Here is a 25,843-nt window from a genome sequence, read left to right on the forward strand (position 1 = left end):
AAAGGATGGAAAGTTCATCAAATGGATGTGAAAAGTGCTTTTCTCAACGGGGATTTACAGGAGGAAGTGTATATGACCCAACCACCAGGTTTTGAAGTTGAAGGACAAGAACATAAAGTCTGCAAATTGATCAAGGCTTTATATGGATTAAAACAAGCTCCCCGAGCTTGGTATGCAAAGATGGATGAATACCTTAAGAAAGTTGGTTTTCAATGAAGTGAATCTGATGATACTTTGTATGTGCGACAATAGGGAAAATATCTGGTAATTCTTGTTATGTATGTAGATGATTTGATCATTATTGGCAACCAAGATGATCATATTGCACAGGTGAAAAAGGAATTACATGCAGGTTTTAAGATGATAGATTTGGGATTACTTCACTACTATCTTGGAGTTGAAGTCTTCCAATGTTCACATCATATTTTCATTTCTTAGAATAAGTATGCAACAGAGGTTCTTCAGCGATTTGGCATGCAAGATTGCAAGCCCGTTCTCACCCCCATGGAGCAAAACTTGAAACTTTCAAAATTTGAAGGGGGGGGAAGGTGGACAGTACAACTTACAGACAGTTGATTGGCAGCTTGATTTATTTGACAAATACTCATCCTGATCTATCTTATGCAGTCAGTATTCTTTCACGTTTTATGCAGGAACCATAAGACAGCCACTGGAACGCAGCCAAAAGAGTTCTTCGATATATCCAAGGAATAAAAGATTTTGGTCTTCTTTACACAAAGACTAGAAATTTTGTACTTGGTGGATATTCTGATGCCGAATTTGCTGGGAGTATTGATGATCGAGCATCAACATCAGGTTATTTAATGAACATGGAGTCAGCAGCAGTATCTTGGAGTTGTAAGAAACAAGCTACAGTGGCCACTTCTTCAGCAGAAGTAGAGTACATTTCAGCATGGGAAGCAGCATGTGAAATTGTTTGGTTCCGCCAAATTTTGCAGGACTTGGGCATTTCTCAGGCAGAAGCTACATCATTATTCATTGACAGCCAGTCAGCCATCAAACTTGCCAAGAACCCAGTTTTTCATTCAAAGACAAACCATGTGGACACCAAGTATCATCATATTAGATCTCTCATTGCCAAAGATGTCCTCAAACAAGTTTATTGTCCTTCTGAAGATCAGATCTCCAACATTTTCACGAAACTGCTCGGCAGAATAAAATTTACTAAGTTCAGGGATGAACTTGGTATCTGTTGTAATGTATCTTTGGATCATAGTGGGGAATTTTAGATGATCAAAAAATACAATTTTATCATAGGTTATAAAATTAGAATAAAATAATTATTAATTTAAGATATTAAATTAATAATTATTATTCTAGAATGTTTATTTATTTAATGGAGACTTTTAGAATTAGCATATTGTTGTAACTAGATATGACTCTCCAAATGTGTCGTATCTTAGGCTCTATTTTAGGAGATTAGTTAGCTAGTTGGTTTGAATAGCATTTATTGTAAATGGACACTTGTTATTTAATAAGTGATCCATAATTAGAGGTAGTTAGGACATGGAGCTTATATATAGCTCATTGCAAGAGTATTTGTGTTGTTCGGGTGTAAACTCTTGCAAAATCAATTATGTAATTATTTTTTCTGATTAACAAAATTACATGTCTGAGGACACTTCTGCCATTATGACTTATCACCTCTGGTGTGTATATAATTCCATTATTGATGATTCAATTCGCTTAGATCTTTTTCAGCGCACTCTGATTGGTCTTGCGGCCAAGTGGTACATTGAGTTACCGCGAGATTCTTTTTATAATTTTAGTTAGTTAGCCACTTCTTTCTTAACTCATTTTCAGTTGCCTGTCAGATATGACAAAGGCACGGAATTATTAACTTCATTAAAATGGTCAACGTCCACATATATTTCAGATCATATTTATGAATGATGACGTAGATGACATTTAGTGAAAGGTTTTATTCCGGATCAAATTTTAGCAGAATGGTTTGTTAAATCATTATTACCTAAAATAACTGAGGATGTAGCTAAGGCGGGAGTTGTTACTGAAGAGAAAGTAATTGCTCAAGCTCATTACCTTGACCTCGTTTATACGCAATCGGGTACTTTAAACGAAAAAATCCCTGACCTTCCGAAACAAAATCAAATAACTGCACCTCCTTTAGGGTCTCATGCCGCTGATGGTATGATTGGTTCAGTTAGCGCCAAAAGAAAGAAGAAATCATCAAAGAATTCTTCTTCTATTATAACTTTACCAGACTCCCCGACAGGAGACTCTTCTGTTGAAATTCTTGCTGATATTCATGTCGTAGAATCATCTACAGCCAAATCAAAATCCGGTGGTAAAAAGAAAGGGAAGAAGAAAAATAAACAAAACTCAAAAGATAAATGAGATAAAACTGAATCTATTGAAGAGAAACGTAAACCTCACTATCCTTGTCTCATTTGTGATGAGGAGAATTTTACAAGAGACAGCCCACATCGAGCTGAGGTTGCAAAAATCATCAAAGGTTCTCAAATGCCTGTTGTCTTGAAGGATCCTTTTCCTAGTCAAGATAGTAAGATGATTGGTTCTTCCTCAAATGCCTCAGAAGAAGCCATAATGATGATGTCTCATGTTAGGATTACGACACGATCGCAAGATTATGGTAGTAAAAGTCCTGTTGGTGGTAAGGAGGCATAATCTTCTAATTCAAACCCATCAACTTCAACTCCTTCCGGTTCTGATCCGCTAGAGATTGAGAAACCTAACCCAAACTTAGTAATCAAACTGCCTGCTAAAGGTATACTTCAGAAGTCAACTTTCAATCCACATGCGAGAGCTATGCAGAATTATAACATTGTTGAAGACTTAGCTATTTCCCCTTCAGCAATGTCGGCTTTGGAGGTGCTGCAATCATGCCTAGCATAGCGTAAATTACTATTGTTTGCTATAGGAGCTGTTGATATCCAGGATTCGAACCTTATAATCTTCAATTCAGAGAATAGTACACCTCGCCTACCTCATCAAATGGCTTTCTAGATTCCAGTGTTAGTAAAAAACAGACCTTGCTTTAGGACTGCAATTAATGAGGAAGCTTCTACGTGTATTATGTCGATCCAGTGTTGGAGGTCACTTGGTTCTCCTACACTCAATCAATCCCCGACGATTCTAAAGGCTTTTGATGGGCACGGGTTCCATCCTTTTGGCATTCTACAGGATTTCCGTATAGGGGTTGAAGGCAAAACTATTAATCTAGATGTGGAAGTGGTTGATGCCCCTCTAGATTACAACCTTCTCTTGGGTCACAGCTGGTCTTATGCTATGAATGCTATTGTTTCATCGGTATTTTGGCTTATCAAGTTTCCTCATAATGGAAAGATCGTTATAATAGACCAGCTGACTTATTTTTCATATGACCCAACCTCTTCTGAAAGTATCCAACATGTCGGTAAAACAACTATCCCTTACAAGGATGTTGGGGTAGGATTGATTAAAGATTCTGGTTTACTAGGAACTTTTTCCTTTCCTCCTCCTAATGTATCGCCTCCTACTGCAACTATTCATATGATTTCATCAAACACTATTGATTTTGATGATCCTTGGATCGTACCTTCTAAGTCTGAGGTGGATTCATTTGGTGATGTGATGCCTTTGAGTCCCTATGAAATTTCATATCAGGCTGTACAGTCATTTTCTGACCCTTGTTCAACTGAAATTGATCTAATGAATGTGGTCCATGGAGAATCAATTTCAATATCAACCTCAGATTCAACAACGTTTTCCAAGCTTGTTCATACTGATGAGCAGATTCGTGAACTTTTGTTTGTTGATGATTTACCATGGGAAGATCTTCATCATCGATCTTCGTTTTTACCTGAGCTTGATCATTTTGAAAATGATTTTTCATCTATTTTTACTACTGATTATGTCAAAGAACCATAGAATCCATTGCAACATCCTGATTCTGAGTTAAATTTGGGAAATATCTCTCGAACGGTTCCTATTGACATTTCAGTTAAAGCATGAATTATTGAAAACATTCATATAGGTGCTTCCTGTATGGACAAAGAACTCCAAACTTATAAATCCCTATTTCAAGAATTTCGTGACGTGTTTGCCTGGTCATATGAAGAAATGCCAGGAATCGATCCATCAATTGTTGTCCATGAAATTAAAACTTACCCGGATGCTAAACCTGTCCGGCAACATTTGCGTCAGATACATCCGAGAAAAGTTATTACTATTAAAGTTGAAGTTGAGAAATTACTTCGAGTAGGTTTCATTTATCCAATTCCATTAACGGATTGGGTATCAAATATCATTCCTGTTAACAATAAGCAAGGAACGATAGAAATATGTATCGATTATAGGGATATTAATCGAGCTTGTCCCAAAGACAATTATCCAACCCCCTATATTTATCAAATCATTGATGATTGTGCCAGCAGTGAAATTTTCTCCTTTATGGATGGTTTTTTCGGTTATAATAAAATTAACATACTCCCTGTTGATCAACCAAAAATGGCTTTCATTTGTCCATGGGGGACATTTTCTTGAGTTACTGAAAATTGCCTTTTGGATTGAAGAACGCCAGACCAACTTTTCAAAGGGCATGTCTTACGCATTTCATGACATCAAGCACATTGTGCAGCCATATCTCGATGATTTACCTACCCATTCATTACGTAGAGCCGATCATCTCACTCATTTACAAGCAATATTTATGAGATGTAGGCATTATCAAGTTAGGCTAAATCCACACAAATGTGTTTTCTGTATAGAGATGGGTCGTTTACTGGGATTTGCTGTTTCAAAAGCCAGCATTCGTGTCGATCCCTCGAAGGTTGAAGCTATTGTCAAATTGCCTCCTCCTTCGACTCTTTGCCAACTCCAAAGTTTGTAAGGGAAAGAAAACTTTTTACTTCGTTTCATTCCTAACTACGCCAAGATAACAAAGGGTTTTACCAGGTTGTTGAAATAGAATACTCCATTCTCTTGGGATGAGATAGCTGACAAATCTTTTGATGCACTTAAACACGCGTTGACCCATGCACTGTTATTGCATCCTCCCAACTACAACCAGGATTACTTCTTGTACCTTGCTGCTTCTCATTCCACCATTGGGATGGTTTTAGTTCAGGAAGATGAATTCAACAGTGAACATGTGATTTACTATCTTATTCAAACTTTGAATCCAATTGAGCTTAAATATTCGCATGTGGAGAAATTGGCCTTGGAAGCTATTCAAGCTATCCAAATATTTCGTCATTACATCTTACTACACAAAACTACAGTAATTTCTGACTGTAACCCTATGATCTATATTTTGACCAAACAATTGCTAGGGGGCAAGTATTCCAAATGGATAGTTATCCTGTAGGAATTTGACTTGGGATTTGAAAAATCCAAGGCAAAGAAATCTTTGGTATTTTTGGAACTGATGTGTGATTTCTCGCATGCTGATACTGAAACTGTGGTGGAAGAACCCATTATGGATGAATCCTTGTTTCTTATCACTACTCTTGATCCATGGTATGGAGATATCATTGTTTATCTCCAAACCCAATCTTTTCGGCCTGAAATTTCACGATCTCAGTGATAGAAAATATGTTTCCAATCCCAACAATACAATATTATTGGAGATACACTCTATCGTCGTGGGCTAGATTCTGTTTTTCGACGTTGTTTAACTCATGAAGAAGCTGAAAAGGTTCTAAATGAATGTCACTCTGGAGCATGTGGCAGTTATATGTCTGGGTATGCCACAACCCAAAAAATATTGCGCGCTGGTTATTTCTGGCCATCTTTATTTAAAGATTGTATCTATGCGGTCTAAAAATGCCACAATTGTCAAAATTTTGAGCGTAAGATGTGTGCTCCACCTGCTCCTCTCCACCCTATAATTGTCGTTGGTCCTTTTGCAAAGTGGGGTATCAAATTTATTACATGTAACCCCCACTCGGCCGGGGGGCATGCGTATATCATCCTTGCGGTAGATTATTTTACTCAGTGGGCCGAGGCGATACCTACATTTTTAGAAGATGGAAAAACTGCTGCAATTTTCATTTTCAATCATATAATTACTAGATTCGGTGTTTCTCAAGCGATTATTACTGATCATGGGAGTCATTTTCAAAACATCATGATGACTGAACTAACAGATCAACTTGGCCTGCGTCATGATAGTTCTACTCTGTTTTACCCACAAGCTAATGGTTTGGTTGAAGCTATCAACAAATTTCTAGTCACTATGATCCGATGAATCATTGGCATTCATAGGTCGAATTGGCATAACATGTTATTTTCAGCACTTTGGGCATATCGAACCAAAGTAAAAACATCAACTTGTTTCACTCCTTTTCAAGTGGTTTACGGTTTGGAAGCTGTGTTACCCATTGAATGTGCAATTCCGTCATTGCAAATAGCCATAGAATTACTCCGAGCCACTTCTGAAGAGGAGAAACGTTTGTTGTACTTAGCTCAGCTAGATGAGAATCGACGTGATGCTGCATTAGCAATCGAAACTCATGCCAAAAAAATTAAAGCTCAGTACGATCGAAATGATACACCTCATAATTTTTCGGAAGGAGACCTAGTCTTACTATATGATCAAGCAAACGATAAGCTAGGGGCTGGAAAATTTGTACCTATGTGGCATGGTCCTTATGTTGTTAAGTGAAAGCTAGCAAAAGGGGCCTATGAATTGGTAGATTTTGATGGTGTCTCTTTGGGTAAACCCAGAAATGGTCTTTATCTGAAAAGATATTATGCTTAAATTTGGGTGTGGAGATTTTAGTTAGATTAGTTTCTTTCTAGTTAGTGTGTTTTAGATTAGAAAAGTGTGCCTAGTTTAGAGAGTGTTTTTATCATTATTCCTGCTTATCTTGATTTTACTCTTGATATTGCAGATGTCGATGTCTCTTCAAACATACATTGGTTTCGCTGATGGTGCTTGTCATAATACACAGAACATTTCTTCTGCAGCTTGGGTTATCTATTCACCCTCTGATGAGTTGGTATCTATGCATGAGGTAAACCTCGGTCAAACAACGAACAACATTGCAGAGTATAGTGCAGTGATTGAGTTATTATCTGAATCCATCTCATTCGGGATTCGTAGTTTGATTGTTAGGTTAGATTCTGAACTTGTTGTATTGCAGCTTAATAGAGTTTACGCCATTAGAAATCCAGCGTTATTAAGATTATTTTTGAGAGTTCGTCTCTTGGAATGTGAATTTGGCTATATTGAATATTAGCATATTCCAAGATATTTAAATACATTAGCAAATGAAATTGCTTCTCGAATGTTAAATAGACATTTGCAATAATCAAACAGTAAATTTAAAAACATTCCATAACATGTTATGCAAGATAGCCAGTAATAGTGATATAGCATAGCATAAAAGTGTGTCAAATATACATCGTCCTCGATCATAAGTTGAGAAACACCTTATGATTGGCAAAAATGATAGTACAAAAAGAAAAAATGTCGTATGAGTCTACGAAGGCGATCATCCTATCACTGGTGATGATCATGATAAGAAACCACTGCTCGGGCCACCCTACAAAGGAACCTCCTGAAAGGTCCTGGGACCCCAATCACATAGCGCTGTAACCTAAGTGGAATATCATCTATGCTAGTCTCTGGAATATCTGCTATCAAACGCTCTAGATGATTTTCCAATTTGGTGAGGGTCTCTGTAGATTTGTCCCGTGGGGTTGGTACTACTGCAGTTGGGTGTCTCCTCTCATAGGGCCGGAGAGCGGCTGGTCGCCATGGACTCACATCTACATTTGAAACTTTTTATTACTAGTTTTGGATGATTTAAAAACATAAAAAAAAATTAGTTGAAACTTATAAAATATTGAGAATGATTTTACCTGAATCATCCCACTGCTCTCCTGGTGGAAGAGTCATATCTGGGTCACCATGATAATCCATCCCAGCATATGGAAAATCTTGAATCACAAAAAGTTGGTTCTCCAACCAACGAAAATACTCAGGTGGAAATCGAACAACCTCTGAACCCTCCTCAGGATGACGGGCCATAACTGCAACCCAACGCATTAGCTTAGGCTCTCAGGGAAGTCCAACTCCAATAGAAAGCCGCTGTGGGACCAACATCGGAACCCTCTCTAAACCAAAGCTCACAACTAGGAAGCCATATCCAAAATTTTTTAGTTGTCTGTTCTTTGCTCTAGTTAGTTGGCCTTTTACATTCACCAACACAACTTCGCATCAGTTGAAGATGGTACCTCGATAATAGTCTACTGCCATTCGCATTTGGGATCCGGTAGCTACATGCAGTGCTACGCTTCCACAGAGTCTGGTGACAGTAAATGCAATCACTTTAAGTTCAGGACGAAAGATAGTTTTGATATTGATCCCTTTGTCCTTTGTTTGGTCATTACAAAACTCTAGTCGGAGACTATCGACAGACTAGCCACCTAGTCTAGTCCCGAATAGAGATAATCGTTCACCTCTCTTGGGCAAACTAGTCAAGAAATAAATGTCTTCTAGCTCTATTTCAAGCCGATGGCCACCAATAATGAAACACTGGTCCTGTATGTTCCACCTGTCTACCAGCCATTGCAAAAAGTTTACTTGGGACCTCATGCTGGGTATGGCCCAGAATTTAAATAGTCTGCATGCTCTCAATGAATCCAATGAGGGTTGATGATTTACTATGGTAAGGTCCACATCCTCGTGCTCGTGTTCCCGCCAAATAAGCATTCTGTATGTCCTACATTTTACAAAAGACGTATTAGAACAATTTAGTTCGAAAATTTTTGGGCGGAAATGGAGACATTTTAAATTTTAAAACCTATTTTGCAGGGTCTGCACCCACTAGCTAGGGATAGTGTGTAGGTCCGCACTCTTCCTGAGAAATAGGTGTGGAACTCTGGCTCTTTCCTTTGTAGAAAAATTTAGGGTCCGCAGGTTCCGCATGTTGCACCTGCGGACCCAAGCGAGCGGTTTTCTAAACTAATTTTTCCCTAAAAAATCAAAATGCAAGCCTAAAAACGAAATGCAAATGGTTGAAATGCAAGATAAAGATGATGTGGATTACCTGGAGCTGACGGTTTTCAATTCCAACGGACGTATTGTCTGTAATCTTCACAAGAAGTTTCTTACCCAAAAGCTCTCTCTTCTCACTCTGAAGTTAAACGGTAAAAATGAATTTACAAAAGCCCTTTTTATAAGCTTTTTTGAATAAATGAATTTTCAATTTGTTTATTTTTCACTTTAAAAAGGTAACTTTTTGATGCATTTTTATTTATTTTAAATAGGTATGAGTAATGTTTGAGTTTTTGTGCAGAATATTAGATTTTTCAGGGAAAATTGATCATTTTCAACAAAAAAACAGTGGAGTCCTCTTTAAGCTCTTTTCTGACTCGTAAAATATGAAAGGATTGATGAGTTTTTCTTTTTAAGCTTGTTAAAACGGAATTAAAAGGACGGTCCACTTACAGCTCTTTTTTGACCGTATAAACATGAAAAGATTGTCGGGCTTTTGTCATTTCAAGTTCGATATTGGTTATAAAACGACGTGTCATTGATCGCTTTTTTTACTTTTTCGGATCAGATACACTAATTATGAAAATTACTCCTTGATCGTAATGGTCAAGTGGTTCTCTCAAGCATTATTTTATACTTTTTCGGGCTTGGGAGACACAAATTTTTGAAAAAGGACAACCATTGAGTTTTCTTAAGTTTTTCTTCTGACTCCCTAAAATTGAAAAAAATCGAGTTTCTCCTATACTGGACTCGTTAAAATTTAACAGTAAAGGACCTGTTCAATTTTAAACAGGAACGAGCCACTCCTTCTTATGGTTTGAATTTTAAACTAAGTTGGACTCATCCGAAGGATGAGCTTATAACCAAGAAAATGTTATCCTCATCAAGCTTGTCAAAAATAAAGAGGTACTTGCTAGAAATGGTGGGGGAAAAGAGAGAAAAATGAACCTGTTTGTTATACTTTGTGTTTTAGAAAAGCATTTAACCACTCTTGAACATGACCCTTTTTGTTCACCTGGGTTGGGAAATCCTTTCCCTAACAGTTAATCAAAACATATTGAAAGTCTTCAGCCAGTTTCTGGGTATTAGCTTTGGGTCAATTGTCACCAAACCATCTACAGTGTCGTTATGTGTTCAAGAGGTCAGTTCAAATAAACCATTCATCTGCAAAATATCTGTCATCCATCTTGACCATCCCTGAGTTAGTCCTTGCCAAATATATTTCTTCAAACTTGATCTATGATTTTGTGTTGTGGGCTTGCCTACGACGGATCGCTTTCTATCGACTTCAGCTCATTATCTAGAAAGATGATCTAGAAATCGTCAGTACCTTGACATGCCTCAATGGCAGGTTTCTTGCCTTCGACGACAGGTTGCATCATTGACCTTCGATCAAAGGATTCTATGACATGTTCGACATCAGCTCATCTATTCACATTTCATGGATTGTACTGAGTACTTTGAGAGCCATTGACATTATTGGTGGTTTCTCTCACACTTGTTAACAGTTCACATCATTGACTGGTAATCAAGTGGTTTCTACCATGTTCGACTTCAACACATTCATTCACATGGATAGAATCGTATTAGTTCCGGAAGCAGAAATCAAGACCCTGGATCTAGTTTCCACCATCCAGGCTGTGAGTAATTTTGCTATTCATTATATAGTGGACTATTCATAAATAGATGGTTGTGCCCATACTGTGTCTACATATGTCTATACTTGTGATGTATTACAAAATCATTCCTATATCAGAGCAGTTTAAGTAGTTTTCTAGTCAGTTTTTGATCTGAGTATGGGAATGCCTACCTCAACGATGATATGTTCACATATATATATTTTGTATTGAATTTTTTTATAGGTTCCGAACAGGGCGTCCACAGGATGATCCTTGAAATGATAAAGTACTTCACTCTTCTTAGATGACAAATGCTATCTTCATCTAATATAGACTTCACACTTTAGGGGGCAATCTGTTGCACAAAATATTGTCACCATGACATTCTGCAATTGGTGTGAATCTATCACCACTCATACTTTCCTCCTTTGCAAGTCTTAAACCTCAGTTCTTCATGTCAAGCCTTGAAAAATAATAGAAATCCCTTAAAAGTCTCTAAAACTCTGGTTCTGCACTTTCTCTTAGCATTACCTGCAGTACCTACTGGTCATGTCCCCTGCATACCTCACCGCTCTGTCTCTATGTAATGGGTGCGGACCCCTATAAAAGTCAAAAAGGTGCAAGTACATTCTTAAAAACTCACTTTGAGTCATTTATAGAAGCTTCTAGAAGGAATCTTGAGGTGGCAAGTTCTTTCCTTTAAGGTTCATGCATCCCATACCTTAAGGAGCTAACCCCTTGATGTGAGGAGCTTATCCCTTTGAAGGAGGACTCTATCCCTTCATAGGTGGACCTATAACCTCCTTCCTTTGCACTATAAAATGAAGCATTGGGCTGGTTACTGTGGGGGTTGAAAGCTGAATATTTTTGAGGTGAAATGCTGTTGAAACTTAGTCTTCCTAATTGAGATTTTGCGAGGAAAGATTACATACCTTGTTGATCTCATTTGGAAGAGTGTGAGGCTTGTCAAAGTAGAAGAGATTCCTGTTTCGGACCCTAGGAGGAGCTTGTACAACATCAAGGCACCAAAGGTTGTAAAGTTCTTCTATTTTCAAAGTTAATACAGTCAAGTTTATTTTTCTCAATAAGCTGTGTTTTATGGTCTATTTCATGGATTCCTTGATCACCATGATGAATATGATTTATTATATTGGCTATGCAGGTGTTATTTTATGTGTGCTTGTTTGTGATTGCAGGTTCTCAAAAGGAAACTCGTTCAAACGGTCAAAGTGTGGCTACCACAAACTAGCATTGGACTTAAGGTAGGGTCTAAAACACCTCTTTAGTTTTTATTAATGAATCACAATATATTTAGAGAAGGGTAGGTTTGCTTGTCCTGCTTGTTGCTAGATATATGTTGATACTAGGGAGATCGGTCTTGTCCGCAAGAACGATTTATCCGGCCGACATGGCACCATTTAATGAGGATTAATTATGTCATTTGGACTAATTAATAACTCTATAACCAATCGCATCACGCTGATATGATTAATCCCTTTAAATTATATTGGGCCCGCCCTCCGTTAACCTTCCTCCATTTCACCTCCTTGACAACCATCCAATCGGATCCAGCAGATCAGACAGTCATCACGCCTATCGCACGGGCCTCCACAATCGACATTTAGCGCGTGATGGAGAGTGGTTTCATAAAAAGTACATATGCTACGTGTCATGAATCATATGGAATCGCGTAGTCTTGTTCAAATACCACTTACCTCCAATTAGCGGTGCGATGAAACCTGCTTACCACCTCCCGCTAAAAACAAAACATTAAATCACCTCACCGCTGATGCCATCTGTCCAAACCCTGAACCCACCAAAAGCTTTGACTTTGCTTAAAAACAAAGTTAAAATTTTTTTCCTCCCTATTCTGAAAGCGCATGCATGCAACCTGAATGTTGAAGTTGACCAGCTCATACATTAACCGTCAGCCACCCTGAAACTTGTAGTTTGATGTCGCTCCGGTCCACCATTCGCACCCAATGAACCTGCATTTCATTTCTCATTACCGAAAAATAGGTATTTACCAGTTTCCATCTAGAAACCCTATAAATACTTGATTTCCTCTGTAGTTACATTGGAAAACCTAAAATTCATTATAATTCAGTTGCTGAATTTAGAATTGAAGACTCCGAAGACCCTGTTTTTTCACCAACTCCACTTGAAAACCCCATTTTCCTATCGGAATCCATAAGAACCAGAATGGAAACCCATGTGGTCCTCAGTATAGCTCCTATCACTACCCCCCATAGAGATGTGGATTATTGTCCCCTAGCAGATAAAGATTTTCAAATAAAAGACCTTGTAACTGGAAAAAGCTCCTTGAAAGTATTCTGTCAATGCCGGGACAATTACTTGAATGGTTCCAATCCCATAGGACTTTGGGAATCAAATCTCCCAAGGTACATGCTCCCCTCTGTGAGTATTTTCCCTGACATTATCCATCAATGTCATGCCAATTACAATCCCACCCTCAGAGCAATAATGTCCCCCAATCAAACTGTTCTCTTCACAATTACTGTAGATTCAATCAATGAGATGCTTCAGTTTCAGCCTAGTCAAGACCTCACCCCCATTTCCCTTGGAGAATTGCTAGAGAAATCATCTAAATTGTCCCAGTCTGAACTCAGTCGCCTTTGCCAGACTTTTATGGATAAGCAACATCAACCCAAATATCCTCCTCCCTATCTGTCAACTTTCTTCACACAGATAGGTAAAAATGTAGTCGATATGATAGCTACAGTCACGTGTTTCAATACTAGTGAGTATGTGGATGAATTGACCCTAGTTTTGATGTCCATTTTTACCCATGGTCAGCCTCCTGTTGTCAAATATAATTATGTTGCTTTCATTGCTGAGAAAATCCATGACCAGTTCATGAGGCTGGAAAATGAAAAGGTATTCAAGTATTCTACATTCATATATCACCTTTTCCTTTACTATCAGTCTGACAAGTTCCCATTCTCTGTAAATGAACTTGATACAAAGGGAAATCCTAGATCAGCTATTTTTTGGACTTCCATCTTCCACGATTCACCTGGTTCATATTCATACAATGAATTCATTGACTAGTTTGTCCACCCAACGACCACCATGCTGACAGGAAGTCTTCCTCCTAGAATTAGTGATGAAATCAAAAGAATCCTTCAGCTGTCTAAGCAGTACAAGATGAGCGACTCGTACTTGTACCAGAATCACACAAAGATTAGAATTTATGGTTATGAAATCCCTCCATTCAAACTACCAAAGTATGTTCCTATGAGGTTGCTTGCCTTTGAATATTATAGGCAAATGTTAAACTTTGATCAGACTCATTTCACCAAGGCCAAGAAGAAAGCACAATTAAGAATTAAAGACCACCTAAGCCCATTTGTCTGTAACAACAGAGAAGCAGGCAATAGAGCAAAAGAAATCCTAGAAAGAATGAGATTAAATAAAATTTTTGCTTGGAGATATGATCCATAAGGTTTCATTTGTGATAGGAGAATGAAACATAAGTTGTTACCATATTTTCATCACAGAATCCCTGAAATAGAGCAATATGAAAATATGGATGAATGGAGGGAAGGAACTCTAGTTGAAATGGATAGTGATCAGGTTGATGTAGAGAATGTGATGAAAAACATAGAAAAGAGACTTGACTTGGACACTTGTGGACAAGTACCAATTGAAACTACTCAAAAGCCAACACCAGAACCTAGTGCCTCTACAGTAGAGACTTCTCAAAGGCACACACAGGAAACTAGTGTACCCCCAGCAGAACCACCATAGGAACAAGATCAAGGAACAAGTACTCCAGCATCAGAAAAACCAGAGATGTCAGAGTAGCCTAAAATCTCTGAAGAACAAGCTCCACCACAACCTCATTCAACTTAGGTTAACATGCGAAATCCCTTAGTTTTACAGACTCCTCTGAATGAGGAAAAGAACTTGAAAAGAGACAGGGAAGTAGCTACCCCTACCAATGGTCCTTTAGGCCAGGCTGGTGCTAAGAGGCGTAGGCTACATCCATATTCAGAGGAAGAATTCTTTGAGGAAACAACAGGGACTTTGAGGAAAGAAGGTGGAGACAGTCAACATACCTTCCCAATAGGAGGGACACCTTTCATTTCACAAAGACAAGGACTTGAAAGACAAGAAAGTGTTGAAGTTTCTTCTTTCAGATCTTCATCTGACAAGACCATAGATATAAAAGGAAAATTCAAGGAGATAAAGGCAAAAAATGAGTAGCTAAAGGCCCAAGCTTATAATCAGTACTTGAAGATGGCCCCCACAAATCAAACCAGGTTGATGTTAGCTTATGAAATCAAGGAAGGCAAAATGCAGATGAGCTTTCTAAAGCCTATGGTAAAGCAGCCCAAGTTAATTGCAGACTACCTCAAGACTGATTTTGAGGTCTTGGCCAAAGATATCCACCCCATAGATCAGATAGAACTGCATAAGCAAACAGGGGAAATGGTTTATTCTACACTAACAAGCAAGGCTATGATGGCACATAGGTTGGAGAATTCACTGAACAACACTACTGCTCAATTACAACTAGAGAGGGCCTCCTCACAGGCAAAGGACAACATAATTAAATCATTGGAGGATTTGATTATTGAGTTGGGCCATAACCCAAATGATATCAAAGCTGCAGAGCGCCTAATAAAGAAAAAGAATGAAGATATAGCTACGCTAAGAAAGAAATTGAAATTTCCACCACTCGTGCATCCATAGATTGCTTAAGTGATTGAAAAGAAGAATGAAGAAGAGCTTATGGACTTGGTCCTTAAGCTAAATGAGCAACTAAAAGAAACAGAGCGAGAATTAGAGAAAACACTACAAAACATGCAGAGTGAGTTGACCTCTCAGCCTCAAAATGTAGTGCCAGTGGTTTCTACATCAGTCCCTTCTACATTGGCAACTGCTCTAGCACCAAATGTCCCTTTGGCAACAACTGAAACTATAGAAGTGACAGGTATAGGTACATCACAGGTAGGAACCTCAAGTCAGAGCACATAAGAGTTGATCATGTCCATGGAGGAAATGAAGCTCCAGGTCATGAACTGCAAAAGGTAAAAGAGAAACTCATTACGCTAGAGCAAAAGTATGATGTGTCAAAATTCAATTTTGCTGAAGAGGTGAGGAAAAATAAAGGGTTGACTCAACAGGTTAAAACACTGGAAAAATATCTTACATTTGAATAGGCTTTGACTAATATCAGAAAGATATTATGGACCAACATCATTGAATCAATCAATGATGTTTGGTCATCAATTCAAATCATTTTTGAACAAATTGACTTAGTGAAAGTTTCTCTTCAAGAGATTGAAAAAACCAAGGAAGAACTAGGAGGGAAGCCTGAAGAAGCCATCAGATTAATAAACTTTCTAAATAGCAGAAACAAGTATCAGTTGGAACAACTAAATATTGAGGATAGGACTGGAACCATCCTTGAAATAAAGAAAGTATTGACCAAAAGGACTCTAATGAAAAACCTAGAACGCAAATGTCAGAATATGCAGGAAGACATAGATGAATTTATGGGGAAATTTGGCATCTTACAAAGTAAAGGACTTCCAAGTCCTTTAGTCATCAATGACAAGCTAATGAGGCAGGATGATTATGTCAAAAAATTATATCAGTATGCTAATAGTCAAGCCAGTTCATTTGCCAGTTCATTTGCACCCAAGGCATTACCCATAGGGAGAGTTCTCTATGATAGTTTGGAGAACTTGTTTTATGTTGAGCATGAGGTAAGGCACTTGTTTCCAGTGCAACCAAATTTTGTAAAATACAAAAAGCAGATGAAATCTTCAGAAAACTGACAAGGACAAGAATACCGAGAGATGATTGGTGGACCAACATGACAGACATCTTATGATTTACCATGGAAAAAAGTGAAGTAAATTGAAGTATTTACCATAGTCAATTTTGGTAAAAAGGGATGAATGATGGTAAAACAGGTAAAGAGTATCAATCACAGGTAAAAGAGTATCAGTGAAAAGCTAAAATCAATCAGCTAGCACAGAATTACAAGCAAGATAGCAAGATACACAATCATAGGACCTGCCTCTAGCTCCTTCAACAAAAACAGGGACAACAACCAAGCAGTTCACATTCAGTTTCTACTGTCGAGACCATCTATCTCTACATTCATGTAAAAGATATTTAGTTTTCCTAGAATATATCTCTCTTAGTTAGGAGATATTTTGATGTAAATTTTGTATAAGTACTTCCTCATTCGAAGTACTGAGGGTGGATTCTTAGACATTTCTGTAGACACCTTATTTTGGAATAGAAGTGTTGTTGAACAACTATTGTATGGCTGGCTGGACAAAGTAATAAAGCAAAGGACTTTTACAGGATTCCTATGTCAAACGAGAAACAAATAAGTATTGTATATCTTATCTTTTTATAGTTTTCTTGTTTAAATATTCACGTGTTTCATATCTGAATGATAAATGAAAAATTATATTTCAGAGAGAGCTTTACTGCATTCTGTCTTTAAAATTGTTTATATTCTTAATGTTTTCTTCCAAGCTATCATAGGTAGGGAATTCTTAATTGCTCCCTGCTTTTTAGTTTATCATTGTGGCCATTTAACAAAGAATTCTTAATTTCTTTTTGTTAATGATCACCCACTTTTCCTCATCTTGAAATTTGTTGAAGGATTCTTAATTGCCCTTCCTCCCTTTCAAGACCATTTCACCCTTTTAAGCTATCATTTGTATCTCGTTTAGCTATCCTACCCTGTGAAACCCTCCTTTGTTAAATCAACCTGATCTAGTTGAGCCATCTTCAGTTGACTTCATAGCCCAATGGTTTGAAATACCTTGTTCTATCCATCTGCTCTTAAGTTCCACCACCCAACAAAATCAAAACCCCCCAAGCTTTCACAACTAGCCTAATATCTCATAAACAAAGCTAAATCCTAAAGAGAGAGCCCTCTCTGAGTATAGATTGGCTAGATTTTGTACTTAAAAGTTGCTTTGTGGTTACCTCAGACCCCTTTCCTTCTTTTGACAACTTCATGGAAAATCTGAGTGATAACAGTTGCTATGTGTTTCAAGATTAAATAGAAACTATGGCTAAGTGCAAAGTTTGTTTGTGATCATATTGTCATGTTGCATAATCATAAAACTAAAGTTAATTATCTCTACAGGAAAGGAGTGAAAGATGCATGAGCGGATCAGGAGAGTTCATATATGCAGATGTGTTCCATTTAAATATCCGGCCTTAGGCATTCTCAGTCGAGTTTCCACGCGTTGCCTGTGTATTATGAAAGTGAAATTGTCCCATGTTTCATCATGAAGAGATGATACACGGTCATCCTCTTCTAATCAACATCCATTCATTTCCCTAGGAAATGAAGTGCTCCAGCAGATATTCCTTCTACGTGTCAGTGGTTACACCAGCTATTCTATGTCTGTGTATTTTGATTTGTATATTGAAAAATAAGGGAGGTGAAAAGTTAAAGGGAGACCGAGGATCATCTTTTTCGGCATAAATATTACCTCCAAAGATGGTGGGGGGGGGGGGGGGGGGGGTTTGGACAAATTTGATTTATGATGAATAAAGAAGAATGTTTGGTTCAAGAAGGAGCCTGTTGTTTCAGATTTATTTTCCTTTTCTCTCATATGTTTAGAATCAGAGTGTTGTTGCTAGCATAAATACAAATGTGTTTTTCTTTGTGCATATTGATAACTAACAGTTCATGGTTATTCTTGGTTGTTCAAATATAATTCAATAGCATGGTTAACTCATGAAATGTTTAATCCAGGTGGATGTTGGTGGCCACCCACCTATCCCATTTGGACCCCCACAACTATCTCTTTTAGTTTTTCATTTTCTGTAATTGTAGCACAATTTACTATTTTTAGCAGTTTTTCGAGTCTTGAACTTCCGAAGCCATTTTGAGGCCCTAAATGATATTTTTCGGTAAATCTAGAAGCAACATGGGTCCATGGACCAATTTTTCTCTTCTTAAAGTTGTAGTGCTCAGATATATCTTTCTAGCGAGCTATTGTACGCGTCAAACGGAGATTGGGTGCCAAAGTTACGACCACAGGAAGTTGATGTACCAACTTACCCAAAACTGGGCCCATAATTTAGCGTTTCATCTTCTAGGGTTAGGTTTTGGGATATTAAGGGTTTTTCATTGTTTCTCAACAGTAAATAGGCCTTGAAGACTCATTGTAACATAGTTCAGAGGCATGTAGCTGCCACATCTCTTCTCAGAGATAAGCTACCATCGCCCTAGCTGGTTTATTTCCATTTATGTTTGTAAGCATATATCAGTATTTTACATTAATGAAATGAAGTTTTATTTCTGCTACATCTTTGCGTATATGGTTATCTTTGTATTTTGTTGCGTTCCTGTTTAAATCTGGATTAGTGGTATCAGAGCGGTCTGCTTTTTCTCTGTTTTTCTTTCCATGTCCCCAATGAGGTCGAGATATAAGGAGTCAGGGCTTGAACTGGTCGAAACTTTACATGACCACCCTCACAAATCCCGATGACCTCCCATTGTGGATGAAAAGAAAGAAGAGGGGGCAGGAGATCCTATCAAAATCTTGCTCGAAGAAGCCCTCGAGCGACAAAGGAATGTGATGATAGACAACTTTATGCAGATCCTTTAGCGGCTACCCAGAGGCGACGCGTCGGCTTCTAGCAACTACTCTTGAAATGCCACACCCTTTAATGTACATGTTAATTTTGAAAGCCCCATATTCAAGGGTCAGATAGACACAGATGCCATAGATAAATGGTTAAATCTTCTAGATGGGTATTTTTCTCTTCATGAATTTTCGAGTTGGGAAAAGATTTTTTTTTCTCTTCTCAAAGCAGCCCCCCCACGTCAAGGACTAGTGGAAAACCTACTGCGAGCAGAAGAATGAAAGTACAGGCTCACTATTTTCAACCGCACCCACTTGGGATTCATTCCAAAATGCCGTCAAGGAGTAGTACTACCCTGTCAAAAGCTCTGAGGACAAGTACATCAAATCGACCTCACTGTTGCAGGGAAGGGACCAAGATGTGTCGGAGTTCACAAACATTTTTCATACCCTTTGCACACAGTTGGGTATCAAGGATTCTGAGCTACATTTGGTACTCAAATACCACGACTGCCTACACAGATACATCGAAGAAGAGTTGGAGTTCTTGAACATGTCCTCACTCGGCATGACGTACTGCTATGCTGTCAAAATTGAGAAAAATTTCAAAAAGAAGAAATGAGACTTTGAATCTGCAAATCCGAAGACCAAAGGACAAAGCCAAGGCGGGGTGACCCAAGACAACTCGTTGAAGCTGCAAGAAAAGAACAACACCACAAAGTCGAAGAAGGACACAGGAAAGTGGTGTGAGTTCCATAAGAATCCCACTCATAACACAAGTGACTGTTCGACCAAGCATGTTGAAAATGCAACAAGATGATGGAGCTTAGTGGAAAGGAGTCGCCTTCACTAAGTGGGCCCGCAGGCTATTTTTGGCACAAAGTCTATTTTTAGACTATGTCTATTTTAGACATATGAATCATGGTCTATGAGTTGCAGAATGCTATTTGTGGATGATTGGTCATGTTGGTAAAAAATATATGGACTTCTATTTTTAGACATATGGGCGGTTTCTATTTTTAGACTGCCAGCCTAAAAATATAGCAGTCGAATATTATTAGCTCATAATAATATTTGGACTATAAACATTATCTTATCCTCTTTGAGCACTTCAATTTGAGCTATGGATGTGGCACATGTAACTGGCAGAAGGAAATACACTTTTCTTATGGGTTAGTTGAGCTATTGCATGATGGACTTCAATTAGAACTCAATTGATTGAGTTTGGTGGAGTTGATTGAGGAGTTGATGGAGTTGTGTTCAGTTTGACTTAGTTGAACTAGTTGTTTTTAGTCTAACTGCCAAATACACTAGTGATGAGTGATGTGAATTAATTATTAATTAACTCACTAATTATTAACTCATAAATCAACTAAAGAATACATTAGTTAACTCAGTGCATGGACAGTTCAGTGGAGGCAGGTGTTAGAGGTTGAGATTGCTATCAGTTGTGACTATAGTTGTGCATGAGATCTTGCACAATCAGTGGGATTGAGAAATGCCAATGAGGATTGCATGGTTCAGCCAAGGAAATACGAGTTTTCTTCAACCATTCATCATTATTCTCTTGCAGGATTGCGCAGTCGAGGCAGGAAAATAGTGGAGGAGATTTGAGGCTTCAGATTTGAGCTAGTTTGTGTGTAATAGGTGGAGATAGTACTGAGTACTTGTGAGGAGTATTGTACTATGTATTGTTACATGTTCTCTATCATTATAATATACAGATAGTTGGGGGTTTTTAGGTGTATGCTTTCCCAGGGTTACATACTGTGTTAATCTGCAAATGCGATTGATGTTTCATTGTTTTTAATTCTGCAAAATTGATGATCAATGTAGAGGACGTTATGTATTATGCATGCATTCTGAAATAATGTATAATCGGGATAATATCTGTGAATAAGTGTCATATTATTCAAAATTTATACATGGTATCAAAGCAGTTGATCATCAGATCTATTATTCAGAAATTGTTTACATTTTATTTCTTCAGATAGAGTCTGTAATCAGGCCAGGTAGCCTCTGGATTCATCCTTCCATTGGAAGGTGAGATATCCGGTAAAAGCCCGTATAGTCAATCTTTGTACAAGAAATACTTTGTTCTCTTGAATTCTAGATCAGAAGCGGTTGAGTTTTGAGCTGGTGGAATTCAAATTTGCAGGAGTGTTTTCTTGGTGTCAGAGTTGAAATGTCTTTCAACGGATTGTGATTGGAGTATGCTCTTGAGGGCAGCTCGAATTATATTGCATGGAAAGATAGGATGGAGGCGGTGTTAGATGACAATCGGTTGAAGGATTTCATAGATGCTGAAATTCCAAAACCTACTGATGCTGCTGAAGCTGTGGCTTGGCAAAAGAAGATAGCAAAGTGTCGAAGGATTCTATTGGAGGGCGTGAAGGATCACATGGTATCCAGCCTGCATGGAAAGGCTTCTCCATACTTGATGTGGAAAGCGTTGACAGATCTATTCCAAATCAAGAGCGACCAGAGGAAGTTGGCGCTCAAGGATAAACTTAGAAACATTAAGTGTGAGAATGGAGACAGTATGCCCAGGTATCTCACGAAGTTCACCCAATGCAAGGATGAGCTGGGAAGTGTGGGGGTGACTGTCGATGATGAGGACTTGGTGAGCTTAGCTCTCCTTGGTCTTCCGAAGAGTTGGCATTCCTATTAGGAATGTCAATGGTCAGGAGAAATTGTCAGGATGGGAGAGACTTTGGTCAGATCTTGTGCAGGAGGAGATCAGGCGGAATACGAGGGACGGATCTTCATCAAAGGCATCTGATGAAGAAAATTGCACTTTGGCTGCCAAAGCAAAGAAGGGGAAGGAGAAGGGTTCTCTTTCCGAATCCAGTTCTTCCAGTAATGGGAAGAAGGTTGACAAGTCGAAGGTGAGATGCTTTCGTTGTCATGAGTTGGGCCATTATGCTACTAATTTCCCAAAGAAGAAATCCAAGAAGGGATCCGGGGAAGGATCTGAAGGTGAGGCACTTGCTTCACAGTTCTAGTTGGATTTCACACTCTTCGCATGCATGGTTTCATCCATGATGGGAAGTGATTGGTTTCCTGACAGTGGAGCTTCTTTCCACATGACCGGTGACAAGAGTTTTTTCAGTACTTTGGAGGAGAAAGATCTCCAGATACTCATATCAATGGGTAATGATGAGAAGTATAGTGTCTCAGGTGTAGGCATGGTTATTTTTTAGAGGGAGCATGGGCTCGCCTTACCTTGACTGACGTCAAGTATGCACCAGGACTGGAGAGAAACCTGGTGTCGATCGCAATGCTGGAAGAAAGAGGCTATGATGTAGTCTCTAGTAAGGGAAAGGCTTTCCTTCGACACATCATCACTAGATAGGTGAAGCAGATTGGTTCACAGGTCAAGAACCTGTATGCTCTTGAGGTTCAAGATGCATGCAAATCCTTGAGCAGCGAGGCAACTGATGGAGACTTTGTGGTTGAGAGGGAGCATATATTACCTCTCAACATGCAGAGCCAGAAGAAGTCTCAGAGGGTTGTGGAGGAGCCACGATTGGTGCAGCAGCTTCAGGAGGTTTTGGAGCAGCCACAACAAGGGAAGCTGAGAGGAGATCGAGTAGAGACATCTACTCATGTAGAGACCTCCAGTAGGGGGAAACTTCTAGCCAGGTGGGCAGAGGGATAGCATGCAGCCATACCTCCAGGTAGGAGGTGGGGTGATGTGGATTGATCGTCCCAAGGAGGAGAGGCAGGATCCTTGAGGTACCCAACCTCTTGGATGAGACCTTGCTATGGGAGCCCCGATGTGGAGTGGCAGGAACTGACTGATTGGGTAGAGACAGATGCGGATGGAGCAGCAGAGAGAGCGACAGTGTAGGGAATCCCAGGACATCGCATAGCTAGCAGGCTGCAGCAATGCGAGAGGCACAAGTGTTTTGCACAGTGCTAGGTGGCACAGAGAAGTGTGCAATGGTGCGAGATGCATGGAGATGTTGCAAGAGCGTAGATGTCAGAGAGGGAGCACTTGTTAGTAGCAGGTAGAGATTCAGCATCAGAGTATGTTCCTAGCCCAACAGAGTGGTCAGTTGGGAGTGTTTTTGTTCCAAGTGTTGTTGGAGCAAAGTGGACCGAGCAAATGTGTTGCATGCAGAACATTCCAAAGTTGCAGGATAGGGGTTTCAGATAATCCATATCTTGTTCAGAGGGAGTATTGAAAATTCAACAAGATGATGGAGCTTAGTGGAAAGGAGTCGCCTTCACTAAGTGGGCCCGCAGGCTATTTTTGGCGCAAAGTCTATTTTTAGACTATGTCTATTTTTAGACATATGGATCACGGTCTATGAGTTGTAGGATGCTATTTGTGGATGATTGGTCATGTTGGTAAAAAATAGATGGACTTCTATTTTTAGACATATGGGCGGTTTCTATTTTTATACTGCTAGGCTAAAAATAGAACAATCGAATATTATTAGCTCATAATAATATTTGGACTATAAACATTATATTATCCTCTTGGAGCACTTCAGTTCAAGCTATGGATGTGGCACATGTAACTGGCAGAAGGAAATACACTTTTCTTATGGGTTAGTTGAGCTATTGCATGATGGACTTCAGTTAGAACTCAAGTGATTGAGTTTGGTGGAGTTGATTGGGGAGTTGATGGAGTTGTGTTCAGTTTGACTTAATTGAACTAGTTGTATTTAGTCTAAATGAAAAATACACTAGTGATGAGTGATGTGAATTAATTATTAATTAGTTCACTAATTATTAACTCATAAAGCAATTAAAGAATACATCAATTAACTTAGTGCATGGACAGTTCAGTGGAGACAGGTGTTAGAGGTCGAGATTGCTATCAGTTGTGACTCTAGTTGTGCATGATATCTTGCACAATCAGTGGGATTGAGTAATTCCAATGAGGATTGCATGGTTCAGCCAAGGAAATATGAGTTTGCTTCAACCATTCATCATTATTCTCTTTCAAGATTGCACAATGGAGGCAAGAAAACAGTGGAGGAGATTTGAGGCTTCGGATCTGAGCTAGTTTGTGTGTAACAAGTGGAGTTAGTACTGAGTACTTGTGAGGAGTATTGTACTATGTATTGTTACATGTTCTCTGTCATTATAATATACAAATAGTTGGGGGTTTTCAGCTGTATGCTTTCCCTGGGTTACATATTGTGTTAATGTGTGCATGAGATTGATGTTTCATTGTTTTTAATTCCGCAAAATTGATGATCAACGTAGAGGAGGTTATGTATTATGCATGCATTCTGCAATAGTGTATAATCGGGATAATCTTTGTGAATAAGTGTCATATTATTCAAAATTTCTACAAAGCAGTCACTGGTGGCCGAGTTGAAGGATTTAGAATCAGATGCATGCTTTGGCCCTAAGTCAGAACCCAACAAGGGGAATGGCAAACAGAAGCAGATCATTAATGCGGAGCCCAACGTCACTATTGCCACCACCAAGATCCAGAAGGATGAGCCCGAAGACCCAAAGGAGGGGGAGCGTCTTTTCCACTCACAGATGTGGGCGAAGGGTTCACCGCTGCAATTCATTGTTGACAGTGGCAGCCAAAAGAAACTCATTTAAGCAGAGGTTGTGAAGCAGTTGGGCCTACCGACTACACCACACCTGCAGTCGTACAATATCGAGTGGCTTCATGAAGGACGAGATCTCAAAGTTTGCTAGCAATGCCGCCTTCCCTACAGCATCAAGCCCTTCACAGACAAGGTATTATGTGATGTTGCACCTCTGGACGTTTGTGATGTACTATTAGGCCAACCATACTTGTGGAGGTGAAATGTTGTGTATGAGTCAAGGCCTTGCGCTGTCATTATTTCTTTGGGTAATTCATTATACAAGATACCGGAGGTAGCCCCACCTATTTCCACCTCTTTGATCACTACCAAGAAAAGTAGCAAGCTCATCTCCCAGACTAGGAAATTCAATTTCTGTCTGGTTCATTCCCAAAGTAAGGGGAAGATCATCACCACATCCATGACCCCCGCGAAGGGTTCCTCCATGCAGCATCAACAACAAGGGGATACGATCATGACAGAACACAAGAACAACTTCTCCTCACCCACATGGGTACCACATAAACTTCAGGTGGGCAACAAAGTCTGGTTTCATTCGCTGAAAGAACACCTTACAAGAGCCCATCAGAAGCTCAGACCACTCCAACATGGTCCTTATAGCATTATCAAGGCCGTGGGAAACAATTCTTTGGAGCACAAAATTCCTCCATTCCTTCGCTTGCACCAAGAGTTCAATGCGTACCGTCCTCAACCATGCTTCCCACCATTACTGGACACATCCGAACTTGCAGAACAACTCACCAGGGACCAAGTTCAGCAGATGGAGGAAATCAACGGAATGGGGACCATTGCTTCCTAAGGGGGCAGGAATGATCCAGGTGGATTTTGGTGGCCACCCACCTATCCCATTTAGACCCCCACAACTATCTCTTTCAGTTTTTCAGTTTCCGTAATTGTAGCACAATTTACTATTTTTAACAATTTTTCGGGTCCTGAACTTCCGAAGCCGTTTTGAGGCCCTAAACAAAGTTTTTTGGGAAATTTGGGAGCAACATGGGTGCATGGACCAATATTTCTCTCCCCAAAGTTGTAGTGCTTGGATAATCTTTCTAACGA

This window comes from Pinus tabuliformis, chromosome X (genome assembly GCF_031772625.1).
Source record: "Pinus tabuliformis cultivar Carrire ecotype Pingquan chromosome X, CPIR1, whole genome shotgun sequence".
Classification (NCBI taxonomy): Eukaryota; Viridiplantae; Streptophyta; class Pinopsida; order Pinales; family Pinaceae; genus Pinus; species Pinus tabuliformis.